Source organism: Papio anubis, chromosome 1 (genome assembly GCF_008728515.1).
Source record: "Papio anubis isolate 15944 chromosome 1, Panubis1.0, whole genome shotgun sequence".
Taxonomy (NCBI): domain Eukaryota; kingdom Metazoa; phylum Chordata; class Mammalia; order Primates; family Cercopithecidae; genus Papio; species Papio anubis.
This window is the reverse complement of record NC_044976.1, coordinates 80,928,005-80,954,820: the sequence shown is the minus strand read 5'-3', so window position 1 is coordinate 80,954,820 and position 26,816 is coordinate 80,928,005. Positions and strand designations below refer to the sequence as shown.

The 26,816-nt window shown below is 36.2% G+C and overlaps 1 long non-coding RNA gene across 2 annotated transcripts in view; it reads left to right on the top strand.

The window, feature by feature from the left end:
* Nucleotides 1-26,582, top strand: part of LOC103886310 — a 56,319-nt gene extending 29,737 nt beyond the window's left edge. Inside the window, exons 2-4 of one of the 2 annotated variants that reach the window (XR_649823.4) lie at nt 12,625-13,853; nt 22,888-23,022; nt 25,598-26,582. This is a non-coding gene — a long non-coding RNA (uncharacterized LOC103886310). The remainder of the gene's footprint in view (nt 1-12,624; nt 13,854-22,887; nt 23,023-25,597) is intronic. The other variant, XR_001906411.3, reaches the window with a different exon arrangement.
* The last annotated feature ends 234 nt before the right edge of the window (nt 26,583-26,816 follow it).

The following is a 26,816-nucleotide window of genomic DNA, read 5'->3' as shown; positions in this document are numbered from 1 at the left end:
ATACTTCAGCATTTGATTTTGAGATTTGCTACCAACCTTCATAGACTTATTGTACTTCTCTTCTTTCTCATTATTCCAAACAGCTCCTCATTGACTCAGAATATTGATTTTACTAGGTTAGCACAAAGGTTTTTGCCAATAATGGCAAAACCCGCAATTACTTTTGCACCAACCTAATATTCAAACACAGCTTCAATGGGATGATTGATATAGTACATTCTGAAGCCTAATTTCTAGGGTTTCTAGCCTAAATTCCCCATTTGATAGCTATGTGGCTGCAGACGAGTGCCTTATCTTTAGTGTCCTTGCCTGTATAATGGTAATAGTTCCAGTACTTCCCTTGTAAGATTAAATGAGTCAGGAATAGGTGAGTTAATACTTGTAAAGTATCTAAACAGTGCCTAGCGCATGATTAGCACTCAGCAAGTTTTTAGCTAACATTACTATTTCCTGTTCAAAATATAAATACCCTATATTATCATTTCAAATTATTTTCAAAAGACCCATGATGATATTTTAAATAATATATGAATATATATTTGTTTGAAAAGAGGCAATCAATAGCTAACTAAGTACAGGAAGTACCACCAAAGCTCTCCCCTTAATTCCCACCACTCCTATTCCAAACCTCAGAGGTAACCTCTGGTTGCAGTGTAAATGGTATCATCTGGTTCTTTATCTCTATGTTTAGTTCTTTGAATATGAATTGGAACTTGCCCATGAATTTGAATATGAATTATTCTAAAAATTACTTTTTTTACTTAATATGTCTCAGATGCCTTTTCATCACAATGCATTTTCATTTATTCACCAAACATTTCTTAAGCAGCTATAATGTGCCAGAACCTTTTTCTATTTTCTGGAGACAGATACATTAGCGAACAAAAATGCATGCCCATTTGAAGCTTGCACTCTCTTTGATGTATAGCTTATTATTTACTAATAACTAATATATACAGAGTATGAATATAACCTAACCTCTTTTACCAAACCCCTATTAAAATAAATTTAGGTGATTTTTAGTTTTTTGTGCTGCTATTAATACAATAATACTGATAGCCTTTGCACTCATGTTCCTATGGGGTTTAATTCTTAAGAGGAATTCCAAGAGGTGGACTTATTGATTCAGAGGTTTTTATGGACATCGCACCAATTTGCCCTCCAAAAAGTATTTGCCAATTCACCCTCTCACCTAGAGTTTTTGAAAATGGATATTCCGCCAACATCATTCAAATTGAAGTCAGCAAAACTATGTCTTCAAAAATGTTTACAGAAGCTTTACAAAAAAGATATTTTGCTCAGTTAAATTTGAGAAAACACTGGAGTTTTCTTTACTAAAGTTTGCATGTTTCCGTGCATTATAAATTTTTGATATGGGTGCATAATATGCAATGCTTTTACCATGGTTATATTAACAAATTAAAGAACAATGTTCTATTTGTTTATGTGACAAATGATGTATGAATTGTTTAGAATTATGCCAGTGCTTTTTAGGCTCATACTATCAAGGAAATACATAGATATCAGAATGTAGAATGTGATGTAAGGTTTTTTTGTTATTTTTACCCATTGCATTTCTTTAGGTGAGAATATTCCTCAAAAGAGATAGTCCCGAAAAGATATAATGGGTCAGATATAATAGGCAGAGTAGATTTAGCATAATTCTTAAGGACTCTCGGGTTTGGGGGACCCTTTTAAGTTGAGCATTGGCTTCAACTTACAGTCACTAGCTTCATTAGCCCCTAACAAGCGAGTCAGCCTGTCTTTGGAGCTTTGAAGCTAGGCACTGACATCCTCTCTAGCTAGGAAAGTCCTAGATGGCATCTTCTTCCAAAATAAGGCTGTTTCATCTACATGAAAAAATGTGTTGTTTAATGTAGCCATCCCATTAATTATCTTAGATTTTCTGGATAACTTGCTGCAGCTTCTCCACCAGCACTTGCTGCTTCACCTTGCACTTTTATGTTATGAAGACAGCGTCTTTCTTTAAACCTCATGAACAAATCTCTGCAAGTTTCCAACTTTTCTTCTGTAGCTTCCTCTCCTCTCTCAGTTTTCATAGAATTCAAGAAAGTTAGGGCCTTGAACTGGATTAGGCTTTGGATTAAGGGAATGTTGTGGCTGCTTTGATCTTCTAACCAGACCACTAAACCTTTCTTCATATCAGATATAGGACTGTTTCAGTTTCTTATCATTCATGTGTCCACTAGAGGAGCATTTTTCATTTTCTTCAAGAACTTTTCATACCTTGGCTAACTGTCAAGCTTTTGGCCTAGCTTGGCTTTTGACATGCTTTCCTCACTAGGCTTAGTCATTTCTAGCTTTTGCTTTAAAGCGAGAGATGTGTGACATTTCCTTTCACTTGAACATATAGAGGCCATTTTAGGGATATTAATAGGTCTAATTTCAATATTGCGTCTCAAGAAATAGAGAGGCCCAAGAAGAAAGAGAGAGAGAGACCAAGGAACAGTCAGTGAGTAGAGTAGTAAGAACACATAGTATTTATGAATTAAGTTAGCAATCTTATATGGGCACTGTTTTTGCTGCCCAAAACAATTACAATAGTAAGATAAATTATTATTAATCACAGATAACTATAACAGATATAATAATAATCAAGCTTGTAATATTTCTAGAACTACCAAATTTTGACACAGAGATATGAAATGAGCCCAAGCTGTTGGAAAAAATGGTGCCAATAGACTTGCTTGATGTGAGCTTGCCATGAATCTTTATCATTTGCTGAAAATGCGGTATCTGGGCCGGGCGTGGTTGCTCACACCTGTAATCCCAGCACTTTGGGAGGCCGAGGTGGGTGGATCACCAGAGGTCAGGAGATCGAGATGAGCCTGACCAACATGGTGAAACCCTACCCAATTAAACATGGGGAAATAGCTGGTTGTGGTGGTGGTGCCTGTAATCCTAGCTACTTGGGGAGGCTGAGGTGGAGAATCGGGCTGGAACTTATGGGAGGCAGAGGTTTCGGATTTAGACAGCATAGACGAAATGGGGAGACAGAGTGGGGAAGATCATCAAAAGAAAGAAAAGAAAAAAGGAAGGAAGGAAGGAAGGAAGAAGGAAGGAAGGAAGGAAGGAAGGAAGAAGGAAGGAAGGAGAAAGAAAGAGAAAGAAAAGAAAGAAAGAAAGAAAGAAACAAAGAAAGAGAGAGGGAGGGAGGGAGGGAAGGAAGGAAGGAAGGAAGGAAGGAAGGAAGGAAGGAAGAGAAAGAAGGAAGGAAGGAAGGAGGGAGGAGGGAAGGAAGGAAAGGAAGGAAGGAAGGAAGGAAGGAAGGAAGGAAGCAGTGAAGGAAGGAAGAAGGTAGGAGAGAGAGAGAAGAAGGGAAGGAAGAAGGAAGGAGGGAGAGGGAGGGAGGGAGGGGGAGAAAGGGAGGGAGGGAGGAAAGGAAAGAAAGAGAGAGAAAGAAAGAAAGAGAAAAAGAAAGAAAGAGAGAAAGAAAGAAAGAAAGAAAGAAAGAAAGAAAGAAAGAAAGAAAGAAAGAAAGAAAGAAAGAAAGAAAGGGAAAGAAGGAAGGAAGGAAGAAGGAAGGAAGGAAGGGAAGAAGGAAGGAAGGAAGGAAGGAAGGAAGAAAAGTAGCATTCGGTAAGTGGAAGAAAGTAGTGGTAAAATGAGGTATGCCTGTATATGCCTGTACATGGAGATATTTCTGGATATCTGGTGTCTCTTCAACACATGGTGATTTTAGATTCAGGTTTACTCAGTATGTAGTGAGACTTCACTGCCTTAAGGTCTCAGCATTATCAGCATGTGATAGGTAAACTTAGAAGCCTCATTTTACATTGAAACCATCATTTATTTACATTCCTTTGGCAAGAACTACACATATGGCCATATCTAACTATAAGACGGTCTGAGAAATGAAACTTAACTCTGCATTCAGGAAAAAAAGCAAACAGTTATTGGCTAAAAGTTACCAGATTTTGACACATCTAACAGGTCCACAATAATATGGCTAACAACTCAAGCACTCATTATATGACAGGCTCAGTTCTAGACACTTTATTTGAATTAACTCACATAATATTCAAAACAGTCATATAAGGTTGATGCTTCCATGTCATAAGTTAATAAGGTGAATCAAGGTCGCATAGCTTGTAAGTGGTAGAACTAGGAGAGAAATCCAAGCTGAGGGCCCAGCCTTCTTGCTGTGCCATGCTGCTTCTTTGCCATTCAGTGTGCCCCACGGACAGGCCTGCTGGAGTCATTGTTCCCTCTAGTCTCATACAGAGTTCTCCTTTGCCTTAGTTCCACCTGACTTTTTCAACAACTTTACCCTCACTCCCCACAAGGTCCTGCATCCGTTTTGGAGAATAAATATTTAGTTCTTCATATCCTATAATTTCCTAAAAGGCACTAGCTCACCCAGTTAATTCATAGTGATACAGCAAAAAGACAAACTTTCTTTTGCTAATGTTGGTTATGTCCTAGAATATAATTGTAATACTTGGTTATGGAAAAAAAAAAAAAACCTCTCTGTATCCTTTTTTCCATTTTACTATTTGACTGTCTTCTATGAAGAATCAAAATCCCAGTTTTCGTTCTCTCTGTTTATTGTCTTTTCCTGCCTTTAATAGTTTCTCCTACTCTACCTAAATTTAGATATGAGTGCTGCTTGAAATTTACTTCATATGTCTTTCGTTTCTCACTCTTTGGTAATAATCATATCTGCTCCCATGGCTTCAATTAAAATCTGTATCTGTTTTCCAACCCAGGGACTAGTAGGCCAGTGGTCAGGAAAGAAATAGGGGTTACATAACACCTAACAGAGGTCTGATGGTATATCAAATCATTGAGGGTGTCATTTCAAACTGGTCTTTTTTGCCCTGCACCAAAATCCCTAATATACTCACTATATCAGTTGGCTACTGCTACAGGCTATTACTGAGCAACACACCACCCTAAAGCTCAGTGACTTGAGACAGTTAGTCTCACATTGCAGTCTATGAGTAGGCAGGATGGCTTTCCTTTAGGCTACAGGTACTTATGGCTACTGGGAGAGGTTTATTCTATGTGCATCTCGATTTCCTGAAGCCAGCAGGATTTGTTCTTCTAGTAATGATGGCAGAGAGTAAAAGGGCAAACCCAGCCATGACAACACATTTCATACCTCTGCTTGCAGCACATCAGATAAAATCTCTTTGGTGAAAGCAAGTCACATGCTGAGCCCTAAGTCAAGAAGTAGAGAAGTACACTCTGTCTCCAGTGGGGAAAATGCAGTCACAAGTCACAGGGAATGGATACAAGGAGAAGAGAAGAATTGAGAAAGGTAACTGAATATGCTGCATTCCTATCTTGAAATTTACAGATACGGATAAAAATGAAACATCCAATTGTAGATATGAATGACCTAATTAGATGGATGAGTCTGGAAGAGGACCAAGTTCATGGGAAAGATCAAAAATTCAGTTTTGAAGATGTTGATGAGAAGATGAGACAAAGCCATATATAGATGTGGATGACCTAATTAAATATGTGAGTCTGGAGCTTAAAGGAAATGCCTTGACAAGAGAAGTATATTTGACGACCATCAGTACACAGAAGTACTTGAATCCATATGTTTAAATGGAATCACCCTAGGAAGAAATTTAGAGTGAGAATAGGACTATATGAAAAGACATTAAAGAGTTAAAGAAGAACTAACAAAGGCAGGAGAGAAGAAGAGAACGGAGAGGTAGGAGAGAAGCCAGTTATGCGCGATGGCACAGAAATTAACGTACAATTATTTCAGGAACAAGATATTAATGGTATTGAATACGACTGAAAGGCCAATCATGACGAGAATAGAAAAACTGCTGATTTCACTATTTGGCAGTGGGTTCACTGACTTCATCATCTGCAATGACTTCTCTTGATCTCACCTCCACCATCTACTCTAAGGGCCACCTTAGATCTTATGATCTAATTCACTCCTGTGCCCAAATCACTTTTCTAAAATGATTTGTATTTTCAGATTGCATGTTCAACTCTTTTTAATGCAGCCATTGTAACATATAATTGTGATTGTCTGTTACATGTCCATTTATCAATATCTTCTGATTTTGTCCTGTTTTCCTCTAATTCCATGTATAGTACTCCACCAATATCCTACTCACCTCCACTTTTGTTAAGCCCATATGACAAAATTTCACTCTGCATTAGGTCAGGTATGCATTCTTTCTGTGCTGTTCTGACTCAGCTGAGTACTACTGAAGGCTTAAGTGACAAAGCAGGGGAGACTGTACAAAACATTCTTGACCACCAACTTCATCTGAGACCTCGGCAATGCCTGTCATTTTTACCATGCTTCTTTGGATAGTTCATTTTCCTACTTTATATAAAAGCGCACAGTAGGGGCACAATGAAATTCTTTTCATTAGCCAAATATCACATGTTCTTACTTATAAGTGAGAGCTAATTGATGAAAACACAAGGACACATAGAGGGGAACAACACACAATGGAGCCTAGTGGAGGGTAGAGAGTGGGAGGAGGGAGAAGATCAGGAAAATAACTAAAGGGTACCAGGCTTAATATCTGGATGATGAAGTAATCTGTACAAAAAAAAAAAAAAAAAAACAAAAAGACCCATGACACAATTTACCTATATAACAAACCTGCACATGTACCCCTGAACTTAAAAAGAGGAAAACAAAATTTTTTCATTAATGAAAGCTTTGCAACATTTCTTCGTTCTCCTAAAAATTACTACTGGCCAATGACTCTTTCTTTCTTAAAACACAATTCTGCCTCCTACTTCATTTCCATCAGATAACAATCAGTCCACTGCTTGCCAATAAACCTAGAAACCTTCCTCCATTACACTCATCTTTCCTCTTTCCCTCTAGCTTCAACAGAGTAGGTGCCCTTCTGCAATCCAAGGCCAATGCTGCTGCATTGGCTTTTGATCCCATGTATTTTGTCCTTCATAAAACTCCATTGTATAATTTTCCTTTTGCTCTTTGTAATTTCAATTTTGACCATTTTTATCAATAATTAAAATGATAAAACATCCACTATCTTAAAAGAAGAAGAAGAAGGAGGAGGAGGAGGAGGAGGAGGAGGAGGAGGAGGAGGAGCAGCAGCAGCAGCAGCAGCAGCAGCAGCAGCAGCAGCAGCCCCTTCTTTTCTGGTGGATGATATGACCAGTCACTGAGGTTGTTGTTTTCTGAACATAGGCATTTATTCTGCTAGTTAGTAGCTAGGAGTACTTACTGCTGATGGCTTACAGCTGAGTACCTCCCCAGGCATTGCCATAAGTAGCATATAAAAAGAATCTCCTCTCCTGCACATAGAGGAGTAAAACTGCTAAGGATTTGGCCCAGAGCTTAGTTATAAGTGTAGTTAAACTTTAGGAAAGGTTGAATTTCAATTCTAGCAATTCTATTATGACAAGATCAGGGCCCTGATTGAGGAGTGAAACCTAACATTTTGAGATGGAAACATCTGGATCCATTCATGCAGAATTTTAATCTCTAGGTTCTGCTGAACTACCCAGACCTCCAGAAATGGCCTATATTTTTCCTGCTAAGGGGTAGCACTAATCATCACTTGAAGACACGTCAAAGACTTCTGTCTTGTGAGACAATGCACCCCTCCTGGTCACCAGACCAATAAATAAGGTGAAGGTACAATATAACTTAGCTGAGGATATGCTGCAGCTATAGAGGAAACAAAGAACCTATACCCCAAGGAAACTATAGAACTTAGCCAAAATATGTCCATAGAAGCCAGAGAAGTATGTATGGTGTCCAGAGAGTAGGTAGCAGACCATAAAGTTGAATAAGAGAGAGTTTATCAAGCCAGGCACAATGGTTCACACCTGTAATCTCAACACTTTGGGAGGCTGAGGTGAGCAGATCATCTGAGGTCAGGAGTTCAAGACTAGCCTGGCAAACATCGCGAAACCCCGTCTCTACTAAAAAATACAAAAGTTAGCCAAACATGGTGGTAGGCACCTGTAATCCCAGCTACTTGGGAGGCTGAGACAGGAGAATCGATTGAACCCAGGAGCCGGAGGTTGCAGTGAGCTGAGATCACATCATTACACTCCAACCTTGGCAACAGAGAAATACTCCATCTCAAAACAAAAACAAAAACAAAACCAAAACAAAACAAAAAACCAAAAAATAGAAATGCAGGAATTAGCATGAAAGGTGGTGGAAGAAGTGGCCAAAAGGTCAGAAGAATGCATATGGTAGGAGTTATACTCTTAAGGATGGAAATACTACTTGCCAATTATATTCCACAGAGAGTCTCCAAAGACACTCCATTTATCAAAACCATAAGGAATATTCCAGGAATCTCAGTGATAGCTGTCTAGACCAGAACTGACCATAGAATATGTTATACTGAATAGGGCTTCATGATAATAATGGAGATTATAGGACTAAAATAATAATGATAATAGAGGTAGATGGAAATGTTTAACTATCAGAGCAATGCGTACAGTTATCTTAATGAACAGCAAATTGAAGTGACAGTAGGTAGGAGACAGTGCTGACTTACAGAAAACTATGGACATGATTACAAAACATAGTATATGCAAGGGCAATGAAGATGAGCAACTAACAAGGGTGTTCTCAATCTAAATAATTAAAAGAAGTCAAGATTGCATGCTTATAAGGCTGAGGGAAGCTGCTGTAATAAAAAGTCATGATCTTTTGCCTAGTTTCTGGATTTGCCGGTATTCAAATCCAGCACCCATTAAGAGGACAGGCTGGTTTCCCAGGTGGAAGTACCCTGCAACATTATGAAAATGGTGAAAGTTCACCAGAACTTCTCCAAAGCTACTGGGATGACTTCCTTAAGTAACCATATACTGTGAAAATGGAGATATACAGGTATTTAGAGACTGTTAGACGCAAGGTTCTAGTTGACAATGATCCTTGGTGATCCAGATTATTCCCTTTGTTAGGATGCAGGCATATGGGTATGGGAGCCTGGTAATAAATAGATACTTAGCCCAGGACCACTTGACAGTAGGTCCACATTTTCCACAGACAAACCTAGTGGTCAGTTTCCAAACATTCAAGTTAGAAGTGGAATAGAAACATTTTGCAGTAGGCAGAATACTTACATGGATTCTTTGGACTGTGAATTAATTATACCATAGTAGAGAGGACCCAGGGAAGCCTCTAAAACTGCCTCCATCCCCTCCTAAGCCAAAATAGAAGCTAAAAACAAGATAGCATTCTGGAGAAAATATCAGAGTTTAGTGTGATCCCCAGAACCTACAGGTTTCAGAGATGGTAGTCCCAATCATATCCCATTTAATTCATCACAATAACCACACAGAACCCAGATGAATCCTAGAGAATGACAATATATTAACACAAATTCAATCAAGTAATAGCCCCACTTGCAGCTGCTGTGTTAGTATCTTTGCTAGACTAGATTAGAATAGCCTTAGTTTTTATAGTATGTGACCAGTTTGCATTCATGTAGCCCCCAATACTGCAACAATATACATTTCTCGTCTTTCTCTTGACTCGTTCTCTTTCTCTTCTCTCTCTCATCATCTCGTTCCTCGTCTTTCTTTCTTTTGAAGGGGGCTTTCTGTTTGTCTTCTTTCTTTTCAGACAGAGTCTCACTCTGTCATCCAGGCTGGACTACAGTGGTGCCATCTTCAGCTCACTGCAACCTCTGCCTCCTGGGTCATGCAACTGATCCTCCCACCTCTGCATCCTAAGTAGCAGGGATTACAGGCGGGTGCTACCATGCCTGGCTAATTTTTGTATTTTTAGCAGAGACATGGTTTTGCCATGTTTGCTAGGCTGATTCTCTGGCCAACTCGTGACCTCGGAAGTGATCCACCTGCTCTTGGCCTCCCAAAGTTCTCGGATTACAGGTATGAGCCACCATTCACTCCAACCTCTTTGTTTTCATCAATAGTAGTTTGACTCAGTGGTATCTGACATATCTCTGGACTCTTTCACAGAATGCCACAGTGGTTCACTTTACCATTGACATCAATTAAGTAGTTAAGCTAAGCAAGAATTAGTAAGTATATTGGAGGTCTTAATAGGACTCATAGTATATAGATCCTGAGAAATAAACTCTATTTAATAAGGAGCCCAGTGAAAATTATAAAGATTCAGTGGTCTGCAGTAGTTTGGGATATGTGGCCCTTCCTATCACTAAAAGCAAAATGAAATATCCAGGTAGATATCTTTTGGTTTCAGAGGCAGCCTCTTCCATACTTGGGATCAATGGTGTGAACTGAGTGACATGGAAGGCCACCTTCTACCCTCTCTGTCTTTGCGAGTTATATGCCAGGCCACTCTGAAGTGCTGTTATCTGAATGCTTAATCCTTTCTCAACTCCATGCCTCTGTGATGGCTCATCTTTCTGCTTGGATCTCTTTCCCTTTACTAGCTAACTTTCAACTCTTATCCTTCTGATCTCAACTTGGATGACATTCCCTCACGAAGTTTTATCTGATGCCCCTCTACAAACACACACAGAGACAAGTCTGGGATGGGTGGCCCCTTTGGGTTTCCTGTACTTATCTTTATACTGTCATTTATCTGCAATGTCACAACCACGTATTAACTTACCTATATCCCTTCCTAAATGAAGAACTGCTTGAGTGGAAGACTATAATTTTTTCAGTGTTATATTTCCAGTTGCTTGGGTTCACATGATTTGTGACAGTTACCTAACAATATTTATGGAATGCGTTAGTGAATAATCAGAGAATATCACAACTATAGGACATGTGATACATGGATTCAAAACCTAGGAGTACATTTAAATTCTTATCAGAGTACTCTGGGCCAGGTTTTAATTTTCATTTACATGTTATATGTGAAATAAGGGAGCCAGGATATAGAATAATTAAGACCTCAAAGACAGACATATCTACAATTGAATCCTTTCTCTGCTACTTACTCTCTGTTTGACTTTAGGCAAATTATGAAATTTTTCTCCTTCTATTTTCTCTTTTGTATGATAGGAGAAATAACAGTGTCTTCCTCAAGGGGATCTTATGTGGATTAAATAAAATAATACATGAGGCCTTTGATAAATGCTCAAAAATTATATATACTTTTTTATTAGAAATAGCAGTATTAAGAGAATATTTTATTTATACAGGACAAATGTAAACTTAATATTTGCCACTAATCAATCAGGAATAGTCTCTTTTTAGAAATATAAGTTCTCTCTCATTCACACATGGTGCAATGAAATTTAGTGACCAACTCACCAGTTGTTTCATCTCTTCCTTGGGTTCTTCTGCACAACCCATCTTTTATCTAATCTCTTTCAACTTTTGAACTGTGCTGCTTGATCTTTCAATTCTTGATCTGAAAAGAAGAATATATTTTTAATAATTCACCCTAAGAATCAGATCATGCCTATCACTCAGCCTCTTTCTGATGCCACCAACATAAAGCTTCTGGATTCGTTTCATCATAAATATTTCAATAAATCCATAGGTAGCTTTGGAGATTTATTTTTGAAAAAAAAAAAAGAACATCCTTAGATGTTTAAAAAAAGCCCCTTTAATACTTTTAAGGTTTAATAATTGGACCAAAGCTGATTCTATATTTTATAAATCATGGATATTTGCGTCTTAGTCAAGTATGTATTTTTTCATATTTTACTTAATTATATAATTATTTTAAAAAGCAGGCCAATAAGTTTTGAAAGACACATTTTCAAAGGTGCAAGGCAAATTCAAAAGAAGTAAAAAAGATAATGTTGTATAACTTGTCTTTTGCAGCTTTTGAGAGTAATTCCATGTGGAAAGAGAAGAAATGGAAGCCAAACATAGTCTTGTGCCAGAGGCGGAAACTGAAATAATGCAGTTTTTAATTTAAATAAAGGCTAATAAGGCTAAAACTTGCAAATTTAACTAACTTTATATTACTCCTCATGCTGTGCAGCTAATTTACTGTTATCATCTGAAGAATGGTGGCTCTAGTTTAGTTACAGCATCAGTAAGTCATTTCACTTTAGACATACTTACTGAGTTCAAAATACATGTACAAAAGAGGCCCTCTACTAGACACCATCAGGCTACAAGTATTAATAAATTTGATTCCTTCACCTAAGAGGTTAGAATCTAATGAGAAAGATGTACAGCACACCATGGGTGCTGGTAAAAGGCAAACTACGGTAACATATTGCCATTCATTAGAGTTGGAAAGATTTGGTGGGAACAGTGGCATTTGGTCTGGCTCCTGACAGGAACACCCTTCCTCTAACAGATAGAAATGATGGTAAAGGAAAAGATAAGAAAAAGAAAAGTGTGCAACCTCAGAGGCATAGGGCATGAAATGTAGTGCTGAGCAATCCAGTGAGGTGCAGTGTTAGAAGTAGTCATATGGCAGAATGAAAACTAAACCTACATTGCCTGGAGTCCCATTCTTTGAGTGCTTCCATATGATACTCAGGAGTTTAAATTTTAGTTTGAAAACAAGGAAAGACATCAAAGGTTGTTTATGAGTTTTGTTTGCTGGCCAGAGGAGTGATATAATGTTTTATACTCGTGTTTGGAGAAAATTATTATCAAAGAACCTAAGTTCTACTGGCAGCCTTCTTTTTAGAGCAAGTTGATAGAAACTGAATCTGATTACTAACTTGTATTCTTTTTTTCATATCCTCCTTCCAATGTATCTAGCAGAGCCCCTTGGTTGTTGAAAGTCTTTGGTTTCAAGAAACCTATATTTAAAAACATGACTCTGCTATGCTAATGGATGAGATTGCTCCTTAGTGGTGTTTTAAACAAAGAACCAATACAATGCCAAGACGAAGACCTGATTCTGACTAGGAGCACAAGGTGGCAGAACTGTGAATAAGACTTTATGGAAGAGGATGTATTTATGCTGGATCTCAATTTATCGATAAAGAATTAAAGTAAACCAATATCCATGAAACTAAGACTTCTAGGAGAGAACATCAATGCCAAAGAGGAATGTGGTCATTGAGATGAGGAAGAGAATCCTAAGATGAATGTTCATTAGTTTCCAGGAGTCAAAGAGCTGCCAGGTTTATGGAGATGGATTAGTGTAGGAGGGAATGTCCCCAGATGAGTTTGACCAACCCAGATCTTCCCCTTCTTGCTTTCAGTTCTCAAGCAGAATGCATTGAGAATGCAATACCCTAAGATAAGGAGGATATATCCAGAACATCCCAGACTATATTCTCATTTCTTCTAGAACAGTATGTTCTGCAACACTTGTGCCTAGCAATTAAAGTTATGCCCAGGGTATAAAACCCAGAGTGGAGCACTTCCGGGGTCTCTCAGCATCAGTGCAATACGGGGTATGGCCAGACAAGACTCCATACTCCCTCAGCAGCTTTCCTAAACATAGAGGGACTTGCTTGCCGTGGCTTCTAGGCTTCTGTTTATCCTCTGCCATTTGTGAGGAGTAAATTTGCTTTGCCTGACTTGTGTGAGTGTTCTGTTTCACTGTACTAGACCTAAGAACACTTGCAATTAGAAGACGCATGAGTTTCTTCTATTATCTTGTGAAGAAGAATGTGAATCAGCCCAGTTCTAACAGAAAATATGTGGTACACTCAAGTTGCATAATTTATGAATAGTGTAGTAAAGGGACCATTTATAAAGATTTGAATAAGATGTAAGGGAAGCACAAAAGATACTGCAATACCTGGGTCTAGTAACAGTGGATAGTCTAAGTATTTATAGTTCTCCAGTAAAAAAAAAAAAAAAGAAAAAGAAAAAGACACTACAATAATGGAAATGGAGAGAGAGCGCTATGAGAAGAGGACTGCCTGGCTGGAGCTGATACTGCCCTTGGCAAAGCCGTCATGAGGAAGCCAGAGAAACTCGCTCTACTCCCTCTCTCTGATGCTCCTCATTTGCTTAACCAACCAGGAAACCAGAGGGTAAGAGAGTTCACGGATGCACACCACACAGGTAGTTTCACTGGGCACAGAACAGCATAGACAGCATATCTGGGAGAAAAATGGAAAATACTCTAAACAGTATGCAGACTCACACATGAATGTTCTTGACAACTGAAGTACTTTCAATGAACACACTAAAACAAAACAAAATAACACATACCTACCTGGATTATCATGAGAAAACAGTATTCTTTTATGATATAGTGCCTTTTTCAATGTTCAATGAATATATGTTTGCATCTTTTTATTGTAAACTGACCATAATTGTATAAATATATAGGATACAAAGTGATGTTATAATTTATAAACACAATGTAGAGTAATTAAATCATGCTAGGTTAACATATCCATTGCTTCAAATACTTAACATACTTCATAGCGAGAATATTTAAAATTTACTCTCTTAGCAATTTTGAAATGTATAGTGGCATGTGCCTGTAATCCCAGCTACACAGGAGGCTGAGATAGAAGAATTGCTTGAACCCAGGAGATGGAGGTTGCAGTGAGCCGAGTTACGCCACCGCCCTCCAGCCTGGGTGACAAAGTGAGACTCCGTCTTGGTGGAAAAAAAATGTTATTTCTCCTGTTTGAAATTTTGTGCCCTTTGACCATCATTTTTTTATTTCCCCTACCTCTTCACCCTCTGTAACCATGATTCTACTTTTTGCTTCTATAAGTTCAACTGGTTTAGGTTCCACATATATGTGAGAACATGTATCTGTCTTTCCATGCCTGATTTATTGCAATTAGCATAATGTTCTCCAATTTCACCCACGTTGTTACACCTGACATAATTTCATTCTCTTTAAGGATTCCATTGTGTAGACGTACCACATTTTCTTTACGCATTTATCTGTTTTTGGACACTTAGGTTGATTCGATAATTTGGCTCTTGTGAATACTGCTGCAGTGAACAAGGGAATGCAGTCATCTTTTGACAGCCTGAGTTTAAATCTTTTTGGTAAATACCCAGAAGTGGAATTGCTGGGTCATACAGTAATTCTATTCTTAGTTTATTGGGGAACTTCCATACTGTTCACAATGGCTGTACTAATTTACATTTCCACCAACACCATATAACGGTTCCCTTTACTCTGCATCCTCACCAACACTTACCTTTCATCTTGTTTATAAAAAAAAATTCTGACAGGTGTGAGATGATATGTCATTATGATTTTAATTTGCATATTCCTAATGATTAGTGATGTTGAACATTTTTTACGTATATCTATTTGACATTTATATGTCTTCTTTTGAGAAATGTATGTTCAGGCCCCTTTCTCATTTTTAACTGGGTTGTTTTCTTGCCATTGTTTAAGCTCCCTACATATTTTAGATACTAACTCCTTATTGGATGTGTGACTTGCAAATATTGTCTCTCACTTTATAGGTTGTTTCTGCACAACATTAGTTGGTTCCTTTGCTGTGCAGAAACTTTTTAATTTGCTCAAATTACATTTGTCTATTCGCTTTCATTGCCTGTATTTTTGTGGTTAAATACAAAAAATAATTGTCCAGATCAATGCTATACAGTTTTTTCCTAGGTTTTCTTCTTTTAGTCTCAGAGTATCTGGTTTTATGTTCAATTCTTTAATCCATTTTGAGTTGATTTTTATATGGCATGCAATAACAATCCAATTTAATTTTACTGCACTTGGAAGTCTGCTTTTCCCAACACCATTTATTGAGGAGACTGTCCTTTTTTCATTGTGTACTCTTAGCGCCTTTGTGAAAAATCAGCTGACTATATATATGTATGTTGACTTCTTGGCCCTCTATTCTGTTTCATTGGTCAATGTGTCTTTTCATTTGGCTAATACCACACTGTTTTAGTTATTATTGCTTTGTAATATACTTAAAAATCAGACAGTTTGATACCTCCAGCTTTGTTCTTTTTGTTCATAATTGCCTTAGCTATTTAGGATTTTTTGTGGTTTCATATGAATTTTAGTATTATTTTTTCTATTACTATGACATTGGATAACATTGATATTTTGATAGAGATTGCATTGAGTCTGTAGATTGCTTTGAGAAGTACGGATTACTATGAATTTGTATGGCAGTGTGAATTTGGATAGTATGAAAGACTGATATTATTAATTTTTCCAACAAAATTAATTATTCTAATCCATGAACATGGGGTTTCTTCCGCTTTATTTGTGTTGTGTTCAATTTTGTTCATCAATGTTTCACAGTTTTCAGTGTACACTTCCTTCACTTTCCTGTTTAAATTTATTCCTAAGTATTTTATTTTTGTCATTATTATAAATGGAATTGTGCTTTTGATTTCTTTTTTTTAAAATTTTTTAAATTTTTTTGTATTATACTTTAAGTTCTAAGGTACATGTGCACAATGTGCAGGTTTGTTACATATATATACATAGGCCGTGTTGGTGTGCTGCACTCATTAATTCATCATTTACATTAGGTATATCTCCTAATGCTATCCCTCACCCCTCTCCCAACCCCACTACTGGTCCCAGTGTGTCGTGTTCCCCTTCCTGTGTCCAGGTGTTCTCATTATTCAATTCCCACCTATGAGTCAGAACATGAGGTGTTTGGTTTTCTGTCCTTTGCTCAGAATGATGGTTTCCAGCTTCATCCATGTCCCTACAAAGGACATGAACTCATCCTTTCTTTTATGGCTGCATAGTATTCGATGGTGTATATGTGCCACATTTTCTTAATCCAGTCTATCATTGATGGACATTTGGATTGGTTCCAAGTCTTTGCTATTGTGAATAGTACTGCAATAAACATACGTGTGCGCATGTCTTTATAGCAGCATGATTTATAATCCTTTGGGTAAATACCCAGTAATGGGACGGCTTGGTCAAATGGTATTTCTAGTTCTAGATCCTTGAGGAATTGCCACACTGTCTTCCACAATGGTTGAACTAGTTTACAGTCCCACCAACAGTGTAAAAGGTGTTCCTATTTCTCCACATCCTCTCCAGCACCTGTTGTTTCCTGATTTTTTAATGATTGCCATTCTAACTGGTGTGAGATAGTATTTCATTGTGGTTTTGATTTGCATTTCTCTGATGACCAGTGATGTTGAGCATTTTTTCATGTGTCTGTTGGCTGCATAAATGTCTTCTTTTGAGAAGTGTCTGTTCATATCCTTCATCCACTTTTTGATGGGGCTGTTTGTTTTTTTCTTGTAAATTTGTTTGAGTTCTTTGTAGGTTCTGGATATTAGCCCTTTGTCAGATGAGTAGATTGCAAAAATTTTCTCCCATTCTGTAGGTTGCCTGTTCACTCTGATGGTAGTTTCTTTTGCCATGCAGAAGCTCTTTAGTTTAATTAGATCCCATTTGTCAATTTTGGCTTTCGTTGCCATTGCTTTGATGTTTTAGACATGAAGTTCTTGCGCATGCCTATGTCCTGAATGGTATTGCCTAGGTTTTCTTCTAGGGTTTTTATGGTTTTAGGTCTAACATTTAAATCTTTAATCCATCTTGAATTAATTTTTGTATAAGGTGTAAGGATGGAATCCAGTTTCAGCTTTCTACATATGATTAGCCAGTTTTCCCAGCACCATTTATTAAATAGCAAATCCTTTCCCCATTTCTTGTCTTTGTCAGGTTTGTCAAAGATCAGATTGTTGTAGATGTGTGGTATTGTTTCTGAGGGCTCTGCTCTTTTACATTGGTCTATATCTCTGTTTTGGTACCAGTGCCATGGTATTTTGGTTACTATAGCCTTGTAGTATAGTTTGAAGTCAGGTAGCATGATGCCTCCAGCTTCGTTCTTTTGGCTTAGGATTGTCTTGGCAATGTGGGCTCTTTTTTGGTTCCAAATGAACTTTAAAGTAGTTTTTTCCAATTCTGTGAAGAAAGTCATTGGTAGCTTGATGGGAATGGCATTGAATCTGTAAATTATCTTGGGTAATATCGCCATTTTCACCATATTGATTCTTCCTATCCATGAGCATGGAATGTTCTTCTATTTGTGTTTGTCCTCTTTTATTTCATTGAGCAGTGGTGTGTAGTTCTCCTTGAAGAGGTCCTTCACATCCCTTGTAAGTTGGATGATTTCTTTTTCAGATAGTTTGTTGTTAGTGTATAGAATCAGTACTGATTTTTGTGTGTTGATTTATTAACCCGCAACTTTATTGTATTCATTTATTAGCACTTACAAGTTTTTGGTGGAGTTTGTAGGGTTTTCTAAATATAAGATCATATCATTAGCAAACAGTGACAATTTCACTTCCTTCTTTCCTATTTAAATGCATTTTATGGCTTTCTGTGGCCTACTTGGTCTGAGAAGGACTTCCAATACTATGTTGAATAGAAATGTAGCAGTGGGCATCCTCCTTGTTTTCCAGATCTTAAAGGAAGTCTCAACTTTTCACCATTGAGTGTAATATTAGCTGTGGGCTTCTCATAGATAGCCTTTATTGTGTTGAGATACATTCCTTCTACATCTAATTTGGTGAGAGTTTCTATCATGAAAAGATGTTTAATTTTGTCAAATGCTTTTTCTGCATCAAATGAGATGATCATATGGGCACATTATTGTCATTTGTTCTGCTAATGTACTGTATTACACATATTGATTTGCATATTTTGAGCCATACTTGTATCTCGGGTATAAATTGTACTTGATCATGGTGAATGATCCTTTTAATGTGTTGTAGAATTTTTTTTTTTTTTGGATTTTGTTGAAGATTTTTGCATCTATGTTCATCAAAAATATCAGACTGCAATTTTCTTTTCTTGTAATGTCCTTGTCCGGTTTTGATATCAGGGTAATTCTGGCCTTGTAAAAAGAGTTTGGAAATATTTCTTTCCTTTTTTTTTTTTTTTTTTTTTTGAAGAGTTTGAAAAGGATAGATATTAGTTCTTAAAGATGTTTGATAGAATTCAGCTGTGAAGCCATTGGGTTCTGGGCTTTTCTTTAATGGGAGAGATTTTATCACAGATTCAATCTTCTTATTCATTATTCTTTCGCTCAGATATTCTATTTCTTCATGATTCAGTTTTGGTAGGTTGCATTTGTCTGGGAATGTATCCATTTCTTCTAAGTTATTCAATTTGTTGGCAAATAGTTGTTCATGGTAGGCTCTTATGGTTCTTTGCATTCCTGTGGTATCAGTTGTAATGTCTCCTGTTTTATTTCTGATCTTATTTACTGAGGTTTTTCTTAGTCTAGCTAAAGGTTTGCCAGTTTTATTTAACTTTAAAAAAAAACAACTCTAGTTTTGTTGTTGTTGTTGTTTCATTGTATTGTTTTTCTAGTTTCTAATTCATTTATTTCTGCTCTGGTCTTTATTTTCTTCCTCCTGTTAACTTTGGGCTTAGTTTCTTTTTTTCCAGTTATTTGAGATATGATATTAGGTTGTTTATTTGAGATACTTCTTCTTTTTTGATGTAGGCATTTATTGCTATAACTTTTGTTCTTAGAATTGCTTTTGTTGCATCCTGTAAGTTTGGATATGCTCTGTTTCCATTTTTGTTTGTCTCGGATATTTTTAAATATCTGTATTAATTTATTGACCCACTGTTCATTTAGGAGCATTTTGTTTGATTTTTATGTATTTGTGAATTTTCTTTAATTCCTCTGTTGTCAGTTTCTTGTTTCATGCTATTGTGGTTGGAAAAGATACTTGATATAACTTCAATCTTCTTAAATTTGCTGAGTCTTGTTTTGTGGCCTAACATGTGATTTATCCTGAAGGATTATCTGTGTGTGCTTGAGAAGAATGTGTATTCTGTTGCTGCTGAATAGAATGTTCTGTAAATGTCAGGTACATTTGGTCTAGGGTATTGTTCAAGTCCAATGTTTTCATATTAATATTTTGTCTCAGTCATCTGTTTATTGTTGAAAGACACCTACTATAGAGCAGTCCTCTTCTCCCTTCAGATTCTTTAATATTTGATTTTATATACGTAGGTGCTCTGATGTTGGGTACATACATATTTATAATTGTCATATCTTTTTGAAGAACTGATCCCTTTATAATGATATAATGTCTTTCTTTGTCATTTTTTATAGTTCTTGACTTAAAGTCTGTTTTGTCTGATATAAATAAAGCTTCCTCTGCTCTCTTTCGCTTTTTATTTGTTTAGAATAGCTTTTTCCATCCCTTTCCTTTTAGTCTATGTGTCTTTCAAGCTGAGGCAAGTCTCTTCTAGGCTGCATATAGTGGGTCTTATTTTTTTTATCCCTTTAGTCACTCTATGATGTTTTATTAAATAATTTAATTTGTTTACATAGAAAGTAATTATTGATAGGTAAGGACTTACTACTACCAGTTTGTTAGTTGTTTTCTGTTTTTTGTTTGTTTCTTTTTCTTTTTCTTTTTTTTGTAGCTACTTCATATCTTTCTCTCTTGTTTGCTGTCTTCCTTTGTGGTTTGATGTTTTGGTGTAGTTATATGCTTTGAATCCCTTCATTTTTGCTTTGTACTTCTACTAAGGATTTTTCTTTGTGGATACCATAAGGCTTATGTAGAATTTCTTACACTATTTAAAGCTAATAATAACTTAACTTTTCATACAGCAACTCTACACTTTTATTCCTCTTTCGACATTTTATGTTTTTGACCTTAGAATTTGTCATTTTTCAGTGTGTATTTCTTGACAATTAATTACAACTGTAGATATTATTCTTGTTCTTATTAGCTATAATATCTATAGCTGACCACATAGTTTTGTCTTTTAACCCTCATACTGGGGATAAAATTGCCTTACATATCATTATTTTAACGCTAGAGTATTCTGAATATAGCCCTGTTTTTTTTATACCTTCAGTTTTGTACTTTTGTAGTTCCATGTTATTATTATATTTTTGTTTCAGCTTAAAGAACTCCCTTTAGCAATTTCTATAAAGCAAGTATAGCAGTGATGAACTCCCTTAGCTTTTGTTTGTCTGGGAAAGCTTTCATTTCTACCTGATTTCAGAAAGACAGTTTTGCTGGGAAAACTATTATTGCTTAGCAAGATTTTTTTGTGAGCACTTTGAATATATCATCCCTCTCTCCTGGCCTGTAGGGTTTCTGCTGAGAAATCCATTGACAATTGCATTGGTACACCTTTGTATGTGATGTGTTTCTTATCTTGTGATGCTGTCCAAATTTTTTCTTTGTTTTTGATTATGTTAGCTTGATTATTATGTGTCTTCATGGATTCCTCTTTGGTTTCAATTTTACTGGAGAGTTATATTATCCTTCTACCTGGTTGTTGGCATCTATCCACAGATTAGGGAAATTTTCAACCAGTCCTTCTTGGCCCTTTTCCCTTTTCTTCTTTGGAAACCTCTATTATGTGAAGGTATAATTGCATTATGATTTCCCATAATTCCTGTAAGCCCTCTTATAATATTTTCAAATGCCACTTTAACTCTTGAAGCATTCTGTTTGCTTGTTTATACTCACACCTAGACACACCAACTTAATACAGCATATAAAGTTTTATATTACATGGCCATTTTATTGTCCAAAACCTATTCAACTAAAAACTGGATTTTTTATTTACTAATGCAGATTAACAAGTAAATGTGCCCAAATTAGTAATATGACCTTTAAAGTGCAGTATCTTACTTTTACCATTGTGGTCACACCTGATAGAAGACTCATTTCACCAAAAGAAAACATGGAAACTAATTTTTTCAGTATAAAGTACTTGAATCATTTTTCATCACATAAAATGTCATAGTATATAACATAATTTTTCTTGAACTCTCATACTTAAGCTGCAATTTAGGAATAAGAATGATGACTGGATATAATTATCCAGTCTTCATTTGGAATTTAGATTACACAACTTATTTATAAGTTATACATCAGAGGGTCAAATCAAAAAGGCATAAGCCTGTAAAGACCACACTTGACTATTCTGGGCCAAAAACTTCATAACAAAGCCTTCGGCTTGGCTAAAATCCGTGAGTCTGTATCCCCATAAGATTAGTTAGGCATTTTTATTGTAAAATATCCAAACCAAACAACAAAATGAAACCCAAAAACTTCTTAATTTTCCTTTAACAGACTTAAAAATCTATGAAAGATTACACAGTAAGAAAATATAAATGTTGTCATTCTAAAGAACAATGAACATTAATAAAATCATTAGTTTATTCCAAAGTGAAAAAATTTTAAAAGAAGACTGTTTTTACCCTGAAATAACATCCTGTACACTATAAGCAAAGCATTAAAAGTTCAGTTTCCATTTCAAAACCCCTATTTTATTTTCGTTGTTCATAGTTGCTTTGATGTTCCTGCACTCTGACAGGGAGCATGGTTTCATTTGGGGAAAGGAATCAATTTCTCAATGTAAATTGTGATTTACACACTTCCCTTCCTGGCCTATTTTGAATTGATTTGATTCTAGAAGCATTAAGACATGTGAAAAACACTGTCTTGCTTGATTTAATAAACACTTGGAAAGTGGCTTGTTGGACATGCCCTAGACCAAAAGGTAGCAATTCGGAAAGAATGCATTTTTATTCCCATTATCGATGCCTTTCTTAGTGTTCATGACTCTACTCTTAAAATTAAGGTACAAAGGAGTTCTCAGGTCAAGAGGCACTTAACATCACTACATATGGTATACATCTACCTTATAATAACCTATTTTCAGGAAGCACTCCAAAGTATAGTTTCTTAAAATTGCATGATAATGTTGAAATTGATAGAACTCAAGACTGAACCATTTAGATAGGCCAAAAGAGCGGAACTAAACAAGTATTTTTAATAATCTCTACATGAAAGACAGTGCATGAGTTTCCCAAAAAGGAAAGTAATGATTCACGTGGTCTTATTAAAGAAATAATGAAAGATAATGGAGTGAATTTTTTTTATCACATATACTTTGTGACAGGTACTCTGGTAAGCACTTCACTTATATCATATCTAATATTCCAAAGCAATCAATAGGTTTATTCCATAACAAGGAATATGAGGCAAATGATTCTATTATCTTGAGCAACTTTCTGCTCATCAAGATTAGAACATAGACAAAATAACCATCTGGTAATCATCCATTGGAACTCTTGCTTTCTGTCTTAGCAGAAGTGGATTTGCCAGTGATTCTGAATCACTATAGCTCTTGGATACATCTTCCTGACTCAGGCTAACCTCACATGCAGTGGAAGATATTCACAGGAGGAACAAGTCTGAATGCTGACCAGAAAACTTGCCATACTGGTAATGTTCTTTTATGCAATATTCTGGAAATCCAAGGAAATCAGTTGTTAGTAGAAAAACTAGTCAATAGATATTGGTATGAAAACAACATCAAGCATTAGAAAAAGCCAAAGGGAGTCTGAGTATATATGATTCTGGAGTCCAGTGGTTTTTTTGTTTGTCTGTTTGTTTGTTTGTTTGTGTTTTTTTTGTTTTGTTTTTAGCAAAAATCAAGTCAGGTTCAGAGTGCCCTTATGGCAAATAAGGCCTAAAAAACTGATTTGGGAGCAGAATTTCAGAAAAACTCTTGAGTCAGAATATAAAGTGGGATTAGTAAAAGCAAGGTTGCTGGAAGATACGATGAAAAAAAATAGTCTGAATATAATTAAACCAAATTGACATGTTTACATGTGATAATAAGTAATATGCATCATACATGCATATTGAGCAAAGACTTTCTATTTTTTCAAATATTTATATATTTTAAGGTGATTTTCTTTTTTCTCTCTGCTCTCGTCATTTTACCTTCAAAATTGAGCATCTTTGATTTTTAAAAAGGGTGATAGTTAAAGCACTCATATCTGGGAACAAAAAGACATGAGTTTGCAAACCTGTTCCATCTCTTAATGATTCTGTGACTTTATCTCAAGTTACTCACATCTCTAGGCTTCATTTACCTCATTTATAAAATGGAGATAAGTATGTTATTGTAAGGATTACAAGTAATATAGTAGTTCTTGTAAAGTGATTAAGACAGTTTATGAAACATAGCAAAGGCAAAATAATTTGGGCTGTAATAATAATTATTATTATGTTAATTTTCATCAGAGCCACAACTATCATAAATTACTAAATGAAAATGTTTTTTAAAATCTCCCAAATCTTTTAATTAAATAACAACATTTTGAACCTCATTACCAAGGTAGATTGTTTATTTTGTTCATAATATTGGTATAGAATCAGAAAATATTTCATAGTCAGACACTGAGCGTGATGAAGTCTTTCTCTAATTATCCAGAACAAATTTCTAGAAAGACACATCAATTAACTGCCATCGGGTTAACCTGGCAGTAACTCTGAATAAATGATCCAGAGGCCTGACATGACTGTGGAGACCCAGCTGTAGTGAGCCATGGTGAGGCTCAAAGGAGCTTGGCATAATCAAGGAGGATTTTCCATTGAAGAGTCAGAAGGCAAAGAAAACAATATTAAAATAAGAGGCATTTTTAGTTTAAAGAGAAATACTTGGAGATCCTTAAATGTCACATGTAGTCTTCTATCTCTGAGCCTATATCTATATAGTCATCTTCACCTGAAATGCCCTAGGTGCACCTGACTATGTCCTGTATGTCCTTCAGGACTCATCTCAAGCACACTTTCCAATTTATCAGGGTTGGCATGCAAAGTGGATGCTATTTGCCACCTCAGATTTATAACCTGTCCTCAGATTATAAATGAAATGAGTACTGGGTTTGAATCAAAAGGCCAGATTTGAGGTGCTGGACCCAGCACTTAAAATCTCTATATATAACCTTGAGCAGCTCTTCTCTGATCAAGCTTCTCTAAGCCTAGATTTTCTCATCTGGAAATAAATAATTGTAATACTTTCTCTGCTTATCTCATAGAGTTGTTCTAAAGATCAAATGATAAAAGGAACAAAATAAATTTCCAAATTTTGAGCCCCATATAAATAAACATAAAGCAAACTTTTATTATTAATATAGTCACCTCAAAGGTAAAATTCTTCAAATAACCAGAAGGACACATTAATATGAAATTTTACCCTTTCTTAACTTTAACAGTATAATATCTGAATTCTTTTTCTGGGTCCTTTATGCTTCTTCCCATGGTGGAATAAAGGTATGCTTTTTTGAGAGCTAATATACTACAACGCTATATTGGCAATTTTTCTCAAATTTGGAAAATTTGAAGGATATTCTGGAACTTGGTTTTAACAGACAGCAATCATCAATGTATCCCAATGTCATTTAATATTCAAATTAAATAAGGCCATTTATTTAAATGCACTTATTTAAAGATATCTTGTCGGGTAGTGTAACCAGTATTTTTTTCTTACAACAAGCACCGCCCTCTCTTGTTTTCTGCACCTGATATGAGGTCTGCCTGTTTCACATGGGTACTGTTGGGACTCTGCCATGAAAAAGAAGGAAATGAGAAAGTACAGAATTTAATGTTTATTTGTAAAAATGGTGATTCCACCTAACTCCTCTTCAATATGAGGTGGGTTGAGTGGGAGAAAGAATACAATAAGAGCTAAGGCAAGAACAATAACAGAAGAGTCACATAATATTCCCTCACGGATGAGTTTTCAATATCTTTTATATGCCATGGGAAAATATATCACTAAGTATCTGACTATAAAGAAAAACCAGGGGTGCTAAGTAGGTGAGGGCATGGTCAAAGGTACAGTTTCTCTAAAGTATATTTTAAATATCTTTAGAATATATTAAGTATATCTTAAATATTATTGAAAGACTTTCTAAAAATATCAAATCTACGCTTTCTCCCTTAAATTTTTTTTCCCATTTCTTCATTCAAAGCTGTTAACAGGTTTTTGTTTCTTTGTTTGATTTAGGAAGTTTCCAAGATTGAAGAAGGAGGGAGAGAGGGCTATGGGGTCACAGGTTAGAGGTGGTATCCAGAGCTTGGAATAAACATTTGCCCTAGTGTTCATCAGGGAGTGAATGAGGCCTGGACATCCAAGACTTGCCAAAGATTCTTCTGCCTGAAACTGGTCACAATACAGCAAAGGATATTAAGGGACACTACAGGATGGGACAACGGGTGCCTCCTTGTTAACTGACCTGGACAGATCATGAGTAACCAGATAATCTTCTCCATGTCATTTTTGATACTACCAAAAATTCTGGGATCTTGGCATCATAGCAAAACTCAGAGATAGAGAGAAACCCCACAGTTAGATGAAGTAAAATTTTCCACTTGAAGTTAAATTTCACTGAAGTGAAATCAGGTCACAGAGTTTAAAATTAAGTTGATCTAGGAAAACTGAAAAAAAGAGTATTCCACAGTTGAATTGTAGAAAGAAATTCATCTATGCTATAATAGTAATAGTTAAAATGTATTGAACTTTTACTATATGCCAAAAACTTTGATAATATGTTTACATTGACTAGTTCATTTAATTCTGACAGAACTTTTAAATATGCAGTTACGCATCACTTAACAATGAAGACACATTCTGAGAAATGCACTTTTAGGTAATTGTGTCTTTGTGTGAACATCATACAGTATACATACACAAACCTAGATGATATTGATAGCAACAGGAAACAGACAAGGCAGACAGGGATGGGGTCCCGGTTGAAACTCAACCTTCAAGAAAGAACAGTCTAAAGCCTGAAAACCAAGCAACAGTTCCAGGTAGAATTCACGGACCAGAATGAGAACTTCTATTTCCATCTTACCTACTCTCTCTCTATTGGTTCTTTCTGAATGATGCTTTTTAACCAATCAAATGGTTCCTTTCCCAAGCCCACCCATAAACCAATCAGCATGCATTCCCCCCATTCTAAGTTCATAAAACCCTGGATTCAGCCTCATATACGGCTACCCTCTTTGGGGTCCCCTCTTGCCATTGAGAGCTTTTCTTTCATTCAATAAATTCTACTCTGCCTTGCCCACCCCCCCACCCGCCCCCGTGTCCATGTACCTTATTACTCTTGGCTATGGGACAAGAACTCGTAACTCGTTGAATTGTGGGAGCAAAAGAGCTGTAACATTCCTGCTCACTGAGCCATGGACAGCAAGAGTAAAAGAGCTATAACACTCCTGCC